We start from the raw sequence: 16960 nt of genomic DNA, 5'->3' as shown, positions 1-16960 counted from the left end.
TAGGAATGAATAGAAAATGTTACCGTATTGGAAAGCTTGCTTTTTCTTTAAAGTAAACTCTCTCTTCTCAGAAGCATTCTCATAAGTGGACATAAGCATTTTCTGATTCTGAAATAATACTGTGCCTATATTTTAATCACTAATCCATATAATTTTATCACATGTGAAACATATGACATGGGTAATTACTAGCTGTTACAAACTTAATTTTACTGGCTTAACAAAATTCAGATTTCATTATTCACATAATAGTCCAAATGTGGGTGTTTTGGGTCTGGAGTGGCGTTCCCCCACGTGGTAATTTAGGCATCTAGACTTCTTCAATGTTATGGCTCTGCTGTTCCTTGAGCTCCTTAATCATCAGTGTCCACCTGGATAAAGTAAAAGAGATGGCTTTTTGATTATTTTGACCATTTTGGTTACTGCAGGTGACACACATCACTTCCAATAATATTCCATTGATCAGTAATATTCCAGTTGCTCCCCCTGGCTGCAACAATTTGTACAATCTCTGATTGGCAGCTACTTTCTAGGAACAGCTCTACACTATGGTAGGGGAAGCATGAATTTTAATGGATTGCTAACCATTCTCTGCTACATTTCATGATGAGCTTTCCTGTAGTATACATCCTCATTGACTGGCTGTATTCGTGACACTAATGATTATAACACTGTACTAATTATGCAAACAGTTAGAAGACTATTAGGGCTGGTTCATGTCAATATCTTTGGCTGTATTCAACTTCAGAACATTGGTCATGTTCAGGTTTATTTCAAATGCCTCTTTCTGAGACCTAGACTAAGTAGCAACCGCACTTGGGGCATACTTTTATCATAAGTGTGATTGAAAGAGGCCAAAGCAAAACACGTATCTAAATTCTTTTCTTGGATACAGAACAGATTAGCTCTGCTCTAATTTCATTGATCAAAGCAAGTATTATTATCTACATGGGTAATATCACCTGGAATGCTTGTTTTCTCCATCTGTCTACTTAATAGCCACCCATAAAAGATTTACAAAATCTTGTCATTTTTAAAAGATTTCTTTACCTCTGGACATTGAATATCTTGTTTCTGTTTTTTTCATTCATCTATCCATCCATCCATCCTTTCAAAAATTATTTAATGCTTACCTACTATGTGTCAAGTATTATTTTACACAATGAAGATATAGCATGAATAAGATCTCCAAAACGTCTCCAATTTCATGAAGCTTATATTTTATTTTTTATGTAGGTATGTTTGTATGTATGTTTTTCCAGGACTACGAGGCAAGAGTGGAGCTTATATTTTAGTGGAAAAATACATATGTGAGCCAAAACATAAATATAATTTCAGATACTGCTATATTACAAATCGATGGAAATAGGGGAATACAACAGTATAAGGGAAGGAGCACTAAATAGTTGGTCAGGGAGAACCTTTCTCCATAATTGAGAATAAAACAACCATGTATTTATAGTCAAATATGTCATTCTAATCAGGGTCATCATACCAAAAGCGTCTGTTAAGCTTTTCCCTTTTATTTTATTTCAGTTTTCTTCCTGGCATTCATTTATCATGTTTAAGTTGTCAGGTTAACACAAAAAGGGCTAAGTAGAATAGACTAGGCTGATTGCCAGGGTCTGCAGTGTGCCCAGGTATTTTAAAATTAGGTGGAATCACTTTGTTTGGGGGGCCTTTATGTTTCTAACAAAGCTACAATTGAGCAAGCAAAGTTGAATAATGTCGCCTAATGCATTAGAGTACAAATGTGAAAGATTCAGGGAAAAAGGAACACGGATCCTCAGAAATATTTCTCCCTTTCCCTGTGTTTTTTTTTTTTTTTTTTCTTTTTTTTTTTTTTTTCCTGCTCTGCCTCTGTACTGCTTTGGGAATTGATTGGTTCAATCCCATGGTATGACCCTCTAGGGAGTGGCCTGGCTGTGGAGGAGGGCTGGATCTGTCAACCAACATTCAAGGTGTTTTGGGTTATGAAGAACTAGCAATGGATGTAATATAGTGAATATTTGAGACTTCCAACCTTAGCTTCATATTAATTCCTCAGTGCTGCCATATAAGTATGTATGTCACAAACTTAGTGGCTGAAAACAATTCTGTCTAACATGAGTCTCACTGAGCTAAAATCAAGGTGTCAGCATGCCCAGATTCACTTTTAGAGACTTTAGAAATATCCTTTTTCCACTTTCCAGCTTCTTTAGCTGAATACACTCCTTATGGATAGCAAACGATAACATTTCCTATTGGTTTATGACCCCCTTCTTCCATCTTTGAAGACAGCAGTGACTGGTCAAGTTCTCATGTCGCATCTTGCTGAGTCGGCTTCCATTGTTCTCTTTCTCTAATAATAGCCAGGGAACAGATTTCCTGTTTTAAAGATTCCTGTGATTAGATTGTACTCACCTGGATAATCCAGCCTAACCTTCCCATCTCAAAGTCCTTCACCATAATCACATCTGTTGAGTCCTCTTTGCTTTGTAATGTAGTTACAGGCTGCAGGTTTCAGGCCATGGACGTTTTGTGGGGTACCATTGTTCTGCCCTCCATAGCTTCTCTTTGAATTTATGGCTGTAGCTTCCTCTAATATGAGAGGCATCACCAGACAGAGCCATTCCTTAATGGTATTAACTCGATTTCTGGGAATGGGCAAGAAAAACAAACATGTTTTCTTATCACTGCGATACAACTTGGTTTTTGGCCAAGAACTCCATACATCTGGGGGCTGAGTACCCTGTGACCTGTTACCAGAAAGCTCCAGTTTGTTTACTTTTGGTAACTGGAGTTTTAGTCACCCCTTGAGGATATTTTACGACAACCTGGAGAAATTGTTTTTATTATATTAGGAGATGGAGGCTGTCTTTTTTCTCTCTCTTCCTCTCCGTTTATGTTTTAGAATTATCCCCTTCTGTCCTTTTGATGGATTTGAAATTGTTCCTGGGAGGAAATGCTGGTGATAATTCTAATTTCAGCTGCTCTTGCTCTGGGGACTGATTTGAGCCTTGTCTTTGATATTGTGCTTCTCTAATCATAATCCTGACTTTCTGAAATATGAGTGTCAGTAGAGAAAAGGTTTGCCAACTCCATCGCTCATTTATCACAGAGAGGATGCTTTTAAGGAAGGTCTTAAATGAAGGCATTGTACAAATGCCAAAAAAAAAAAAATGTGCTATGTCTGGGGATTAGGGGAAGCTTCCCATTGTCTGACCTCAATTAGAAAAAGCAGAAATATTTCTGAGGATTGCTTCTGAGATGACTGAAGTGGCTTACCCGGATGTTGGAGTTAACTCTCTGTTAAGCTGAAGATTTCTGCCGTTAGTGATCCAGTAACCTCATTCCTTTACTGCTTTTAAAAAACTCCTCATGAATTTTTGTAGGGTTCTTTCCTCAGGGCCTGTGGTTGGTTTTAAACCCGCTTCTACTGAAAGTGAGGAGGAGTAATTATGCAGCAAGTAATGGAAGGAACTTTATAAACTCTAAATAATACACAAATATAATATTAAAATATTTGACTTGAAACGAAGTGGAGCTTCCTATTTTTTTCATTATACTCCCATAAGGGGTTTTACAAAGTGTATTTTTCCTAGTTACTCTATCACAAAAATTTAATACTCTAGATATACAGTATATCTGTTCATGTGCTATATATATACCTGTTCTTTATACATGAAAAGAATGAGATATTTTGCCCCTTTTCCAAGAACCAAATTCCACCCTACTGGGGAAAATACTTCCTGCATTAGGAATGCATTATGTAAACTGAAGGGGCATATTCTATTTTATCTACTCCCCAATTTCATATTATAGTTGCTTATTTTAAAAGGAAAGCCATATTATATGGAGGTAGTAATACATTACGTATGCAAAAAAATGCATAAAGAATATCCACTCCCACCTCCCTTTCCAAGTCATAGACAGATTTTTCAATCCATCAAGATACTTTTCTATACACTTACATATATATGCATAATAGACACATGCTTTACAAAAATATAATTTTGTAAATTTTGACTTTTTTTCTATGTCAGTTGGCATATTATCACACTATTACAGAGTACTTTATAGTTATAAGGGTGTTGTTAATTTAGATACACAATATTCTCATCAGATATTTATGTTGTTTCTAACTTATTTTGAGAGAAACAACACTTATGATATAGAGCATACCATATCTTTGGACATATCTTTTCAAATATGACTGAATATTTTCTTGAGATCCATGCCTGCAACTACAATCTTCCAGGCAAGGACAATGCACTTTTCAAGGAATTTGACATATGATGCTCAATTTCCCACCTAAACAGCTTGGCTTCTTTTAAAGAACCATAATCATAGCAAAATTTGGATAGGCTTTGGTAAATTCAGCGGGATCTTTCCTATCAATAGAATATCACATTTATATCCAGATGATTGGGCATATTTTTAGAGGGTATAATTGATCAATTGGAACAGAAGCAGGAGCTGGAAGGATATTTGTGATGTGCTCAGAATTTTACATGTGTAACTTGGCTCAACAAAACTATAGGGGCTTGGGGGAACAAAGGAGCAGGGAAAATGATTTTAATCCAAGTTAGTTTTGTGTTTGATCCATTCTAATTTTTGTTCTTTTTATTATTTTTAAATTATTCACATATTTTATCCTAGCTTTTATAAATAAATTTGCTATAGAAGTCAGAGATGGAAGAGATGTAGGCAACAAAGGACCTTCCCAAAACATTGTGTTTTTTTGGTGGCTTCTCATTAATTCATCAATTCAACAAATATTTATTAAGCAATTAGTCGATGACAGGCACTGCTGCAGGCCCTTCCTGCAGAGGGAAGAGTAAGTACAAAGGTCTGAGATCAGAACATGCTTGGCAATTAGAAATAGGAAGGACGGCAGAGGTGGTTGGAGCAGAGTGAACCTGGAGAAGAGGCACAAAAGAAGAAGTTGGAAAGACAGGCAAGGGTTAGTCAGCTCATGGCCTTATAAGACCCACTAGAGAATCCATGTGCCTCATATTTCAAGGCCATCCATTCAACACATATTTTAAAGTTCCTGTTGCATTTCAGGCCCCTGGAGAGACACTGGGTATCTCCAGGGGATAAAGACAGGCAGGGCTGTCATGGAGTAAACATTCCAGGGGAGGAAACAGACAGGCATAGAGGCAGCTATAGTTTACTGTGATCATGCAATTATAGATGAAGTAGAGGCTTTAGCGGGAGCACAGGAGTAACAATTCACCCAGATAGTTCCAATGAAAAAATCAGTATATTTTTAATAAAATGATTCTTTTTCCTTTTAGTAGCCTGCATATATTATTCTTTATTGCTCTATTATGTGTATCATGGTATTGACAGTAAATTTAAATCATGTGCTCATCTGAATGGAGCCTGGAGTTAGGGGCTACATTTTTGTTTGTTTGTTTGTTCCATTTTGGCTTCAATTCATGGCAATGAACTTATGATGAAAAAGAAATCATTGAATTAAGGTCTGGCTTCCTGTTTCTCCAAAAGTTCTGAAAAAAGTAACTGGAACTTAGTTAAATGATTAGACTGTTGAGAAATGCTCACTACAAATCTGGAAGACAGAGTCGGGCAGGAGGGAGTGGGAGCTGCAATTTGGATCCACTGGTGCTTCTCCTACTTGTTTTGTCAGTTGTGAGTCTCACTTGCTGGTAAATAGTTAGAAATTATATGTATTTTGTTTCCCCTTTACATAGTAAATTCACTGGGGGAAAGAACAGTTTCTGCTATTGCTTTGTGTGGGCGTCTGACAATGATACATAAATGAGGAAAAACAATTCTTCCCATTGGGATCTGTTCACAGAAATACATAGAAACATTCTAGAAATCCAGGGCATGTGGCTTCCTAATCATTCTAAGGACATTTACCGTATTTGTGTAATGTCTCAATTATCTCAATGAATTTAGGAATTTCTGTTATTGTTTTAAACGGCTTGCTGGGGTATGCCCTTGAAAGCTCTTATTCTCAGGTCTAAGTACTGTATACTTTAGGGTGATTGCAGGAGAATTTTAGGACATGGGTTTGATTGCAAAGGATCTGAATCTCCAAGGTAACACCAAAATTCCTGTTGGCTGAGAACAATTTGTCTTCCCTGCTTGAGTTTTTATGCTATTTGAAAAGCATTGTAAGGGCAAATTTACTTGGAACATTCAGAGTAGAGGAAATGGAAGAGGCTGCACTATTCCCAATTACCTCCTGTACTTATTCTGTATAGTTTGTACCTGCTGAGCAACCCAGGACACCACCCCAAATCTTGTTCCTGTTAAGATTAACTTCCTCTCATGTTGGAGCTTTCTACTTGTGCATTTCCAACACCACACTACTTTGTAGTTGTTTTTGAGCTAAACTACCGGCTTAGCTCAGGTATACTTTGACAGCATCTTTTCTCTTTAATTGTGACAAGCCATTGCAAATGATCACAGATGATCATTTGTCCTTCCTATTTGGATAAGATGTCTCATGATGAGATAAGATCCACCCACTTATCCACTTCATGGCAAAATATTTCTGAAATGAAATTAACAAAAGATGTTTAGAAGGAATTCACAGTGTGAAAGTTTACATCTTTTTATTTGTAACTTTGCAAAAGATTCAAATTTTATTTTCGAGCAGGCACTGTGCTTGGAGCTAGGGCTCCGGAGGTAAGAAAGATAAACACCATCTCCCTAGCTAAAGGACAACGAAATTAAGCAAGTAGTAACACAAATAAACATGCACCTAGAGATGGTGGCAAGAAAAAGGGGAGGGTTCCAGAGAAGATTATTCTTAGATTGACTTTCTAGAGAAGAGGTCCTTGAGTGAACATTAAACTAAGACCTAGAGATTAAATAGCAAGGGAGGCATGGGGGTGAAGGGAAAGGTCGTCCAGCTGTAGGAAGCATTTGACGAGAGAGCCCTTAGTTGGGAAATCACTTTTCTCTTCTGAATCACTGAAAGAGAAGCCTCTGGCTGCAGGGAGTTATCAAGGGGATGAGCATTGTGAGATGTGGTGGAGAAAGAGAAGGGAACCAGGTCATAGAAGACCGTGTTAATTGTACCAATTGTGGGAGAATGTAGGGATGAAGGGATGTGGGTTCATGACATGGTCAGAGCTAATTGATTACAGTATTTTCAATTTTATATATGAAGGCTCTTTATATGTAAGTAAGCATTTCTAGATATATAGGAGGGAGAGAGAAAGAGAGAAAAACATACATGAATATATACATGCACACTCATGTGTATTTGTGTGTGTGTACCCATATTCAAATTCAAATTCAAATTTGAGTTTGAAAATATACTTTCAAATTAGTTTTAGAGCAATTTCTTTAAGTTCCTGTTATTATTACTCAAAATGTCAAAATGTCTATGGATTGAAGTTTAATTTTTAGGTTAATATTCCATCCTGACCTTGAGTTAGATGTTTAAGGTATGACGTGGTGGTGAGAAAAACCTCACAGGGCATCATCTGAGGGCTGTAATATGAGAATAATGCAGACTGGGTGAACCGTAATATCTCTCTCCTTTCTTATATTTTAGACTCAGAATCCATGTCATCCTAATGACATTTATTATAAAGAAAATAAACTTACATCTAAAACTAAAACCAAAGAATAGCCTCTGAAGTTTTCGTAACAATTTAAACAATAATAAATTCACAAATAGCCCATGACTCCAGCTAAGGCAAGGAAGACTGAGGTCTCCTTAGGGGTGTTGCTTCTGTGTGGCCCACTGTGGTCCTGACTGTTCAGAGCCCTGTCTCTGAGATAACACTTTCCTCTGAAATTACTGTGGATTAAATAGAACCTCTGAATAACATGACAAAAAAAGAGCAAAATTGATTTAAGGCCTTGAGTTCAAAAGTCAAGCCTTAGATTTTTCCACTGTCCACTGTTACTTCTACTTGTGTTGTGTTTTTAGTTATCCTTAAGAGCTCAGAACCAAAAAATACCAGTATCTGCTCCTCGTGGTCAGTGAGATTCTGACGTGGATCAAGCTACTCTGTCCTAGACGAAACCATTTTCCTCATCTGAATATAGAGAAAGGTAAACAGAACTTACATAAAAGAACAACTAAAGAATATTGGGTCATTGGGACTACATTAAAATTGTGCACAAACAAAATAATCCTTTCTCTTTTTTCTCCTAACTCTTCAAGAATGAAGGTACACTGCATGGGGTTAATAGAATATCTGCAATATCCAAAGATGAACTTCATAAATTAAAAAAAAAAAAAAAAAAACAAAAAAAAAAAACTACATGCCCGCTATCTGGCTATCTGGATGTCCTCATAATGAGCCATCTCAGTTTTTAGAAACACTCTCTCTCCCTTTTCTTTTTCACAATCTAGTCACGCTTTTCCTAAATTTGACAAGCACAGAAAGTAACTGACCAATGTAATTTTGTAAAACCTAAGGGATATAGCTATGGCACAGTGGCTCACTCCTGTAATCCCAGCAGTTTGGGAGGACAAGGCAGGAAGATCACTTGAGGTCAGGAGTTCGAGACCAGCCAGGGCAACATGGTGAAACCCTGTCTCTAATAAAAATACAAAAATTAGCCAGACATGGTGGTGCATGCCTGTAGTCTAGGCTACTTGAGAGGCTGAGGCAGGAGAATCACTTGAATCTGGGAGGCAGAGGTTGCAGTGAGATGAGATCACACCACTGCCTTCCAGACTGAGTGACAGAACAAGACTCTGTCTCAAAAAAAAAAAAAAAAGGTTTGAATACAAGGTTAAATTTTATCTGTTGAATTCTCTGTATTGCCGTGCATATGCTATGATTTCCTTTCTTCATTTTCTCCGTTTTTTTTTTTTTTCTTGTTGTTGTTCTTTCAATTAAAACTCGCTTAAGGAAAATCATGTTTAAAAAACGGATAAGGAAATCAAAATTGTCAATACTAAAATGGTAATATCCCCAAAATACCAATAACTATATATATTTAACACAAAGGTTAGGCTCCCCCCCCCTCACCAAATTAAATCTACTTCTATTACCTGGACGTACATGGGCTATAAACCTAATGCAGAAGGAAACTGACATATTGGTCTCATAGTTCAATGAACATAAAATCTGTATTTATCTGCAAAATCACTCATTTTACAATTTCCCAGAGCTGGTAGTTTCTTTGGTATTGGCACCATTAATTTTTACAGCTCTGTGATAGATAAATGTGAAATATGTGTAAAAGCATATGCGTTCATATCTTCCAGTGTAGTCAGAGAGAATTTTCCATGTATAGCAATAATAATGGATAATGATAATGATAATTATTCTACATTTTAAACCCTTCCTATATCCTAGGCAGTACACTAAATACTTCAGGTAGAGTGTCTTTTTAAATCCTCACATGCATCTGTGAATAAGCATCATTATTTTCATTTAACAGTTGAGTTCAACAAGGCTTAGTAAGCTAGAGCTGACTTTCCCGTTATTATACAACTATTAAGCTGACATTAGAATTCAGGCTAATTTGACTCACGGAAGAGTATTGGTAATGTTTTGAAAAATGTTTTAAAAAATGCCCTTAACAATATATTCGTAAAATAAATATGCACCATCATATATAGAGGCAAATTAGTCTTTGACAGTATGGCGACTAGAGCAAGCTCACGCATGTTCACACAGTTTCTGCCACTTGGGCAAGTAATTCAATTTCTCTATAACTAAATTTGAATATCTGTAAAACAGAGCTTATAGTAGTGCCTACCTCACAGGGATGTTGTAAGAATTACATGAAATAATCCTCCAAAAGCACATTGCCTGATACAAATAAAGCATTTGATAAATGGTGGCCATGATTATTATTATTATGTGTTATTATCGTTATTACTATGATTCCTGAAGTTACAGTTCCATTAAAGGAGATGTTAGCACACAGCAACACTTCAATAAGGTTGGATGAAATATTTTATGGCTCTATAATTCCATGCTGCTTCCTCTGTGATCTCAGGTACTTAAAAAGATCACAAACATTTCTATCTTTTTATCACAACTGGGACAGACTTCCAAAGGATAATCCTCAGTAGACTGTATCTATGAAACGGCAGGGATTCAGCTTCTGCAGAGTTGACTGCCTCAGGGACAGGAGAAATGTTCCAATCATTAATCGGATTTTTCTCCCAACTTACTTTTCTTTAAGATAATATCCCCCTGGGTTGAATCCAAATTAACTGTGCTTTTATTGGGTGCTTAGCATCATGCATTTTCCATGGACACTTTTATGCCATGGAAGAAATGGCACATTTCTTTCCCTTAAGACTTCAGAAATCGACTTACTTGGTAACTTCCTATCACTGTAGATAGAAATACTGCAAGTGTTAGCTACCATAAACTTGTAAAGAAAACTTGCTGATGGTTTCAACATATTTGGGCAAAGAGAAAAAAGAGTTATCAACCAGTGGTTTAATAACTCAGTAATCCCTAAGTTTTAAACATGCATATTGTTTTCCTTAGTTTGGACTTCTTAGTGTTTGATTGACCACTGGGTGGAGGTGATTGATCTGCTGAGAGAAAAACACTGAGGGCTCTTGGTTTGAGGAACCTATAGTAGTGTGTGTGTGTGTGTGTGTGTGTGTGTGTGTGTGTGTGTGTATGTGTATGTTTGCATACACAGTCATGCATTACTTAACAATAAGGATAATTTCTGAGAAATGTGTCATTAGGCAATTTTGTTGTCATGGAAACATGATACAGTATACTCATGTAAACCCAGATGGCATAGCCTAGTATACACCTAGGCATAAGGTAGAGCCTGTTGCTTCTAGGCTGCAAACCTGTACAGCATGTCACAATACTGAGTACTGCAGGAAAATGTAACAATGGCAAGTGTCTGTGTATCTAAACATATATACTCATAGAGAAGATGCAGTAAAAATATGATATTATGATCTTATGAGACCACGGTTATATACAGGATCCATAGTTGACTGCAACATCATTATGTGGCACATAAACTTTCATTTAAAAAAATGAAAGTGGAGGAAAGAAAAATTTGAAGGGTATATGAGGGATTTGAAAACTTTGAATCATTATACATTTATAGTTTATTATCACATGAACAGTTATATATAATAATTGTTGATTGATTGCTTATGGGGAGCAAGTCTCTGTGTAAGTTTGCGTGGGTTTTAAAAAAGATAAATTAATCCTACCTTCAGAAGGCTCATAGCCTTTGAGAGAGAAGCTGATAAACTGATAATCAAGTGCAAGGTAAAAATGAGCAAGTTTACAAGAAAGAGAGATGAAGCCCGAAGTGAAACAAAAAAAAAAAAAAAAAAAAAAAGAAGAAGAAGAGGAGAAAAGAGAGGAGTTGATGATGTTTTAGCGGACCTGAAAGGATGGGAAGGGTCTTATTTAGGATAAGATGGTACATGAACAGGGGAAATGTCTCAGCAAAGTCTGAACACACACATATCTGATAAGCATGGAGACCAGTGGTAACTTGGTTTGGCCAGAGTGAAGGGTATATGAAGAAGCCAAGGGAAAAAAAGACAGAAACTATTATGGGTTATGATTGGAGGTCTGGAATCCTATTAGAGGAAGAAAAATCATACTGGTTGTGGCATTATTTTGCAGTAGTTCTTGACTACTTCAGAGAGATCCCGCTTGACATCACTTTAATACGTAGGAAGGATAAGAGTTATAAAGGAGTTTTAGGGTATTTTCATTTTCTATATTACTGGTGATGTTGTTTCAGATGGCCTTACTATATTAAGCTTTATACATACGCAGAAGGTTTTTGCCAGAAAATGATTGTTTTAATCCCAAATTTACAGCCTGGGATTATGCTTACAAAATCATTCGACCTTAAGTGTTTTATACATTGCAGGATCTAACGTGATTTCCTTCTGCCCATCCCTTCATGCATTCCCTTGACCTTTACTTAGAGTATAAGGGAACTGAAAGAGGAAAATTTCAATTTCTCTGTTAGTTTTTCTAACCTTTCATTTTGGAAGGTAAAATATTTAACCTGCCTCCATTTTTCTACATGGATAATGTTGACTATTTCTTCATTGACCACTCTCACCACTCGCCTTTTGTTTCTTTTGCCATTATTACCACTCTTCATCCTGCTTCTTAAAGTCTCATCCTGCTTCTTAAAGCACATGTGAGGAAACAACGCATTATGAATTGCTCATGACTTTAGGGTTATTACAAAATACCCCAAATTCTGAATGCTGACTCTAAGAATGTCAAAGGTTTATAAGTCACTCGGCAGTGAACAAATATTTTCCAAGAACCTGTGATATTCTAGTCACTTTACCCTAATGACTTGGCAAAGATCAAGACAGATAAGAAACCACTGTTGTCATGGAGATTATATTCGAGTGGGGAAAGGAAAATACCTACACAGGCGTCAATAAGCTTACATAAACCAATGGAGAGGAAAACAAGAGAAATGTCCAACATGAATAAGTGCTGATTGGAGTGCACAGAAGACTTTTTTGAAGAGGTAACATTTATGCTAAGATCTGAGTAACATAAAGAAGTCAGCATTGTATAGGAGATGCAGAGGTTGAGAGGGAATGCTTTCCCTTTATACTCTGAAAGTTTCCGAAAAATCAACTAAAAAAATGCAGATAAGAGTAAGAGGCACACAAAATTTATTTTAATGTGCACAGCACAGGGGAATCATGAAGGAATGATTACCTAATAACACGATAGGGTACAGATGTTTATATATCTTTCTTCATAGGGGAAGGGGAAATGGAAGAAATGTGGCAATATGAGGGATAGTAAGTAATTTTCAGGGGGAAAATGAATGGACTTGGAAAACATACAATGGCCTGGGATGAAGTCTGTTTGGCCCACAGAGCAGATAATGGCTGGTAAATGATTATCTTTGAGATACTGAATAAGACAGAAATAGAAGACAATGGCTTATGACAAAAGTCTGTTCAGGTGTGTTGACAGACTTCAGTCTTTCCTTTTACAATATGATTTGAGTTAATGAAAACTCAGGGAAGGGACCAGAGAAAATTGTTTTCTTCTTTGGTAGGTCTAGGCTTTAGGCAATAAAGGAACTTCAGAGAACAACTCCACTCTGTGCTTGCAGAGAGGCAGGGGACGGAGACACAGGAGGAGTGAGGAGGAGGTCAGAGAGACCTCAAGCCTGCTTTTTAAGGTCATCATGTCACAGTGCTGTATGTTGGGATATTGGCTTCCATGCTTCAATAGGGACACAAGTATTCCTGGGAGCAGGAATAAACTCAGTGTTTTAGAGAAATTGAAATATTAATAGGTATACATTTTGGGCCCTTCCAAGTGTCAGCAATTCTGCTAATGGTTTTAAATACACATACTCATTGTTTCATTTGATTTTCATAATCAGTCCCACAAATATTTCCTTCTTATAAATGATGAAACTGAGGTTAAATAGTGGTTTGAGATCATGGTAGGATTGGAACTGAGATCTGTCTGATTGCAAAGCATGTTCTCCCTTTGTGTTCCCATTGTTCTCTTGTCTTATGCTCTGCTTTTCACATCTATTAGATTATTATGGAACCTAATATTTTAGCATATCCTCCCACTGAGATCATTCCTGCAGAATAGTTTCTCTCCTTGATAGATACATTGTCTCCAACTCTTTTCTCTACCCTACTAGACATGTGTAAAGGATGGAATGGCAGGTGCAATCTGAGAGCCTGTAGTAGTAGAGCTGAGGAAATGTCTGCAACACCACCACTGTTTCTGTTCTCTACAAGCAGGCTATGTTTATTGAGCATCCTATGTCTAGAATAGGAGGAGAGTGATTTGGAAACAAGATACTGCCCTGGAATGCAAATATCAAACTAGAACTTGTGATATACACTGTGAACAGAGGGCTGTGTCTTCTTGGGAATGCTGGCTGCCTGCCTGGATAGATTTCCACAAAATGGTGTTACTGTGCTGAATTTGCCTTGGTACAGGTTTGGCCACAATCTACAGGCTCAGAAACTCCTTCATCAGATGTCTACAGTAACCAAACTCAAAAGGCATGGGAGTTTAGAACTAGAATCCCATTTTGCTTGTTTTCTAATAAGAAACTGTATTAGTTCATTCTCATACCAATATAAAGAAATACCTGAGACTGGGTAATTTATAAAGAAAAGAGGTTTAATTGACTCACAGTTCTGCATGGCTGGGGAGGCCTCAGGAAATTTGTAATCGTGGTGGAAGGCACCTCTTCACAGCAGGAGAGAGAATGAATGCCAATAGGGGAAATGCCAGATGCCTATGAAACCATCAGATCTCATGAGAACTCACAATCATGAAAACACCATGGGGGAACTGCCCCCATGATTCAATTACTTCTCACTGGGTACCTCCCACAATAAGTGGGAATTATGGGAACTATAATTTAAGATGAGATTTGTGTGGGGACACAGCCAAAGCATATCATTGTGCCCCTGGCACCTCCCAAATCTCATGTCCTCACATTTTAACACACAATCATGCCCTCCCAGCAGTCCCCCAAAGTCTTAACTCATTCCATCATTAACCCAAAAGGCCAAGTCCAAAGTTTCATCTCAGACAATGCAAGTCCTTTCCACCTATGAGCCTGTAAAATCAAAAGCAAGTTAGTTACTTTCAAGATACAATGGGGGTGCAGGCATTGGGCAAATACACCTGTTCCAAACAAGATGAATTGGCCAAAACAAAGATGCTACAGGCCATGTGCAAGTCCCAAATCCAATAGAGTAGTCATTAAACTTTAAAGTTCCAAAAAGATGTCCTTTGACTCCATGTCTCACATCCAGGTCACACTGATGCAAGAACTGGGCTCCCATGGCCTCTGGTGGCTCTGTCCCTATGGCTGTGGATGGTATAGCCCCACTCTGGGTTGCCTTCACAGGCTGGTGTTGAGTGTGGGCTTTCCAGGCTTTTCCGAGCACATGGTGCAATCTGTTGGTGGATCTACCATTGTGGAGTCTGAAGGATGGTGGCCCTCATCTCACAGCTCCATTAGGAAGTGCCATAGTGGGGACTTTGTGTTGGGGCTGTACCCCACATTTCCCTTCCACACTGTCATAGCAGAAGTTCTCCATGAGGGCTCTGCTTCTTCAGCAAACTCCTGCCTAGACATACAGGCATTTCCACACATCCTTGGAAATCTAGGCGGAGATTCCCAAATCTCAGCTCTTGACTTCTGTGTACCCACAGGCCCAACACCACATGGAAGCTGCCAAGGCTAAGGACTTGGACCATTTGAAACAATGGCTGAGCTGTACCTTGGCCCCTTTTAGCCTCGGCTGGAGCTGAAGCAGCTGGGATGCAGGGCACCATGTACTGAGGCTGCACAGAGCAGAGGGGCCCTGGCCCCAGCCCACAAAACCCTTTTTTCCTCCTAGGCCTTCAGGCCTGTGATGGGAGGGGATGCTGTGAAGGTCTCTGACATGCCATGGAAACATTTTCCCCATTATCTTGGTGATTAACATTTGGCCCCTTGTTATTTATGAAAATTTTTGCAGCTGCAGTTGGCTTGAATTTCTCCCTAGAAAATGGGTTTTTTCTTTTCTATTGCATTGTCAGGTGTCAAATTTTCCAAACTTTTATGCTCTGCTCCCTCTTGAACACTTTGCTGTTTAGAAATGTCTTCTACCACATACACTAAATCATCCCTCTCAAGTTCAAAGTTTCACAGATCTCCAGGGCAGGGGCAAAATGCCACCAGTCTCTTTGCTAAAGCATAGCAAGGGTCACCTTTGCTCCGGTTCCTAGGAAGTGCCTCATCTCCAACTGAGACCACCTCAACCTGGACTTCATTGTCCACATTACTATCATCATTTTGGTTAAAACCATTCAAGTCTCTAGGAAGTTCCAAACTCCCACATTTTCCTTTCTTCTTCCAAGCCCTCCAAACTGTTCCAACCTCTGCCTGTTACCCAGTTCCAAAGTCACTTCCGCATTTTAAGGTATCTTTACAGAAGTGCCCCAATACCCAGTACTAATTTACTATATTAATCTGTTCTCATACTGCTATGAAGAACTGCCTGAGACTGGGTAATTTATAAAGAGAAGAGGTTTAATTGATTCACAGTTCTGAATTGGCTGGGAGGCCTCAGGAAACTTACAATCACGGTGGAAAGCACCTCTTTACAGGGCTGTAGGAGAGAGAATGAGTGCCAGCAGGGGAAGTGTATAAAACCATCAGATCTCATGAGGACTGAATCATCATCATGAGAACTGCATGGGGGAAACAACCCATGATGCAATTACCTCTCACTGGTCCCCTTCCATGACATGTAGGGATTATGGGAATTACAATTCAAGATGAGATTTGGGTGGGCACACAGTCAAACCATATTAGAAACTTTGGAAATCTAAATTATTAAAAGATTTCTCATTGAATCTGAACTTAGAAAAACAATGACTCATAAGAATTATGTATGTAGTGGCTTCAGGCTCTACTAGCATGCTGGCCATGTCCACAGCACAGATATGACAGAAGACCACATCCCCTAATTGCTTTCTGAGGTGGCACCAGGCTATGCTCCATGGTCTTAAGGTTTTCCATTCCTGTTGCTGGCAATGTTTACTCTGGTTGTGCTTCCTTTATATATATTAACACTTTCTCTCTGATTTCAATCCAGATTTTTGACCAGAAAGTATGTAATTTTTTTATATCTCTTCTCTGAGTCGTCCTGTGGTGATTTTATAACGCCAAAGGACAGCTTACTTTCTTAATTTCTGTATTCTAGAAAGATGTTTTCTGTATCCTCAGGGTACAATCTATACCCTATTTCTATTAAAATGACAACAATATTTTTCTATGAGATATCCACATGCACAGGAAATTAATTTTGGATTTGTTTTTAGTTATCTATTGCTGTGTAATAAACCAACCCAAAATGCCATGGCTTAGAACAACAACAATTTTATTCGTTTTTTCCCTTCCTTCCTTCCTTCTTTCCTTCCTTCCTTCTTTCCTTCCTTCCTTCCTTCCTTCCTTCCTTCCTCCTTCCTTCCTTCCTTCCTTCCTTCCTTCCTTTCTT

At 38.1% G+C, this 16960-nt stretch overlaps 1 protein-coding gene across 5 annotated transcripts in view; it reads left to right on the top strand.

Annotated features, from left to right (window-relative positions):
• NYAP2 (neuronal tyrosine-phosphorylated phosphoinositide-3-kinase adaptor 2) overlaps positions 1-16960 on the top strand; it is a 302087-nt gene that overhangs the window by 146827 nt on the left and 138300 nt on the right. The gene's annotated exons all lie outside the window — the stretch shown is intronic.

The sequence above is a fragment of the Sapajus apella genome, unplaced genomic scaffold, assembly GCF_009761245.1.
Source record: "Sapajus apella isolate SASKATOON/1434 unplaced genomic scaffold, GSC_monkey_1.0 scaffold10, whole genome shotgun sequence".
Lineage (NCBI taxonomy): Eukaryota > Metazoa > Chordata > Mammalia > Primates > Cebidae > Sapajus > Sapajus apella.
This window is presented reverse-complemented; position numbering and strand designations above follow the sequence as displayed.